Source organism: Triticum dicoccoides, chromosome 1B (assembly GCF_002162155.2).
Source record: "Triticum dicoccoides isolate Atlit2015 ecotype Zavitan chromosome 1B, WEW_v2.0, whole genome shotgun sequence".
NCBI classification, from domain to species: Eukaryota; Viridiplantae; Streptophyta; class Magnoliopsida; order Poales; family Poaceae; genus Triticum; species Triticum dicoccoides.
Window position 1 is genome coordinate 122,619,874 of NC_041381.1, and position 4,361 is coordinate 122,624,234.

Below are 4,361 nucleotides of genomic sequence, written 5' to 3' on the forward strand. Positions count from 1 at the left end.
CATAACCGGGCGTAACACAAAGCGTGGCTGCCATTTTTATAGCAAAGAGGCGTCGATGATAAAGCACGACTGGTGCATGTTTATTTAAGTCTACGCATTGCAGTAGGATGATATGATTATGCGTATGAATGCGATTTATGATTAGGAAAAAGAGATGGTTTCACTAGAAAAAAAATACACTTCCGTGATGATACGTGTTTGTCACAGTAGGTCGCGTTTTTTGTCATGCATGTACATCCATGACAAATTTATGACAGAATCAAGATAGTCATACATGTGCTGTCGTAGAAGTGTTCGATAACATTACCAAAATTATCATCATAGAAGTGTCCACTTCCAGTCACAGAACTGCTTTCATCAAGGGTGACCGACATGTGGCATCCACCGTAACGGAACGCCGTTAAGCTATCGGGTCTGGTTTTGGATCCAATAACCCGTTAACAGCCCCGACCAATGGGGATTTTCCACATGTAAAATCATCATTGGCTGGAGGAAACACGTGTCGGCTCACCGTTGGGACAGATGTCATCCACTCATTGGACAGAAGGCGCCTATGATACGTCGACATGTGACACGACCCAACAGAGGCCCATTCCTGTGAAAAGGCCGGCCCGTTTGACTTGGTCAAAAGGTGGCGGGCTGGCCCATGGAAAGCCTGTTAACGGCCTGTTCGCATATAGCCCATTTACAGCCCGCTTAACCAAGGCCCGTTACGCCCTATCCGAATTAGGCCTAGTAGCGTCATTTGGGCCATCCAATATGATTCCAGCCCGTTTTCACTTCTGGCCCATGTATGGCCCATGACGTCTTTCGGCCCATATGAGGCCCTACGTAACTCTTGGCCTATTAACGGCCTGTGGTGAAACTGACCCGCAATGAACAGTGTATCACTTTACACCCACTAACGGCCCGTGGTGAAACTGGCCCGTAATTAACAGTATATCACTTTATGCCCATTAAGGGCCCGTTATTCAGTTCGGCCGTTTCCAGCAAATGTTATCTTTCGGCCTTCTCAGAGCCCATTTATTCTTGGGCTCATTTCCAGCATTCGTTTACTTACGGCCCGTTACTGTCATTTTCTGCTTGTGGGCCAAATTCAGCCCGTGGTTACATCGGCCCATTTGTGGTCCGTTAATACGCTGGGCCGTTTTCATAGCGTCATCAAATACGGCCTATTAACAATGGCCTGTTATGGTCATACGGCCCGTATAAGGCCCATTGATGATACGGTCCGTAGAAGGCCCATTGTTTCTACAGCCTGTAGAAGGCCCATTGTTTCTATGGCCCGTAGAAGGCCCATTGTTTCTACGGCCTGTAGAAGGTCTACTGTTTCTACGGCCCGTAGAAGGCACACTGTTTCTACGGCCCGTAGAAGGCCCACTGTTTCTACGGCCCGTAGGAGGCCCAGTGTCACTACAGTAAATATTAGCCCATGGTTATTGTGGCCTAGTTTTAAAAAGAATTGCACTGACTACAAGCAAACAAATAAACAAGGCAACAAGGAAATAAATAAGCAAGCAACTTATGCTAGGCTATCATGGCTGTTACACATATTACATCCACTGGGCATCAAAGTTCGCCACCAGTGCAAATATAGGGAACAAAGCAGCATATCATATACACTGGTTGTCAAAGTTGGCGACTAGCGCAAATAAACGCCGCAACAAAACAAATCCAGAATTGAAACCACTTCAGAAGATCTCAAGAAACAATATCCTGGGTACCCATAATGCTGGCAAGATGCTTAGCAAGCTTATTAACTTTCTCTTGTTTGGCGCTTAAATCCTCCAGCGCTTGCTGTTGCACCAGAAAATATGCATCTGAATTCTGCAGGGACTTCCTTAGTCCTTCAGCTTCCTGTCGTAGCACATCTAATCGATGTCTTTCAACTTGAAGTTGAGACTCAAGAAGACGAGCTGATTCAGGAAGCGAGTTCGAAGAGCTTGTGCCAGCCGTAGTGGCCAGTAACTCGAACACTACATCAAGACAGGACTTTTGGGTTCCCTCACTGTCGCCAAGATAGTTTTTATCAGCTTTCTTGGAGACCAATAGGGATGTTCACTATCTTGAACCTTATCTACATTACTTCCTTTACCATTGGATAACGCGGTACTATTCTCCAATATTTTGTCCGCATTCTAAAAGAAAAACAAGAAGACACATCACATGTTTACCATGTTGTGAAACTCATTTTGTTAAATGAGTTCAGTAGTAAAGTGGACAGGATAACAACATGAAACAAACATATATCTATGTGCCATGGTCACTTTATGGTCTATATCATTCTAGTTTTTGTTGCCAAATCAAGATAGAGACACAGTTCAAATAATATTTGTTCAAGACAAAGCAGAATAGATAGAATATAAGTGTGGGTAACTATAGAGCAATAACAACACTTGTAATGTGCATGACATGAGAACATAACTCTTTATTCAATTGAAACTGAAATCAACACAGAGCAGGTTACAATAGCAAACCAGTTAAAGAAACAGGTTTAAAACATACCTGTTGCGCCATTGGAGTTTCAATTCCATCCTTCAAATTTGAAAATAGTTGGTATGAGTAAATACAGTAATGCAAGAGCAAAGGAGTATGAACCATAGCTACAGAACCTGACCTAAGAACAAATCTTCTTCTCCTTTAAGCGTTGAGTTGGGATTCGGAGTGGTGGTCCTCGTGCTTTGGGCACTGCAGTTCCCTTACTAACCGCTCGTGTTTGGGTGCTCTGTGGTGGAGATGGTGCTGTGTCAACTGGAACCGGATTACTATCTGCCGGAGTTAGGGTTAAAAGGGGTGTAGCTGGTTCTCTGTCCAACTGGGTAGGGGTACAATCTGCGAGAGTCTGGGTTATGCGTGGTGGGTCTTGGTCCTTGGTCAAGTACAACCGTGGTTCTATCTGCATCAACTAGTAGCACTATCTTTTCTGACGACCGTGTTGTTACTCCCTTAGATACTCCCATCACGCTCTCCAATTCAAATGGATGATAAACAAGAAAAGTAATTGAAAGTATAGACATTGTATGATAGACATGTGCAATGGATAGTGGGGAATAAAAGAGGGCATGAAATAATTCATATTTATGTTGTCTAACCAAACAGGATAGCATGACACAATTTCAGATATATGATGGCTAACTAAACAGGATAGCATGACACAATTTCACATTATGATGGCTAACTAAAAAAGATGGAAATACATAGTTCAAAATATGAGACTATGTAAACAGGATGACATGACATAACTTTATAATGTGTTTATTAAATAGGCTTGCATGCCATAATTCACATACATTCATGGATAGAATGCCATAATTCTAAATATGATGACTGTAAACACTAAACAGGATGATATGATATAACTATATGATGTCTTTATTAAATGGGTTGCCATGCCATAATTCAGATAGATGATGTGTATGTACTATGTAAACATGATGGCATGATATAATTCAAATATATGATTTATATAGTAAGCAAGTAAGCAAATGTCAATCTATATATGATGTAAAAACTAAGCAATGCAAGACAACATGCATGACATGGGTAATATAACCCTGCCAAGTTTGAGCATAGACCTCAGGGGGAAAATAGGACTGGTCATCAGTCTCTGAATCCTCCTCTGAGGAGCTCTCTCTAGCCAGCAAGATGTCTGCTTCAGCAGGTAGCATTGTCTGCTCTGAATACCTTGTTTTAACTCCAGGTACTTCCATCACCGCTTCAAATGGCTGATGCACAGGAAGAGTAGTTGAATATACAAACGTTGTTGACAAATGGAACACGTAATACAAAAAAATGATAGCATGATATAATTCACATACATGATGATTGGCTAAACAGCATGGCACCGACGGAGCTACGTGCAGGCAAAAGCATGCCGTGGTCCGCCCTGCCCAAAAGCCAAAAGGTAAATTACTATGCCCGATGAGTGTGAGGCGTCATACGTCAGGCTGACTTTTCCTCATGAATATGCAGGAGGGACTTGTTCCCGTTACAGCCTAGTCTGGTTTACAGTGAGCATAAATTAATATACCTAGTAGCATCCAAGTAGTATGGCTTAAGTTGTGATTTTGTGTGTTCTCTTTTACATTGGCCCGCCCAATTATTTGGTTGTAGATCCACCACTACAGCATGGCATTTCATATTTCACATATATAATGCCTTTGCAACAAGATAGCATTGTATAATTCACATATATAATGTCTTGCAACAAGATGGCAATGCATAATTCACATATATTGTAATTAGACACTAAATAGGTGGTATTCACACAAAGCATGTCTAAACTAATCAAATGCATGGCAATGCAAGACACCATACGCACGATATGAGCAACATAACCCTGCCAAGTTAGAGCATACACC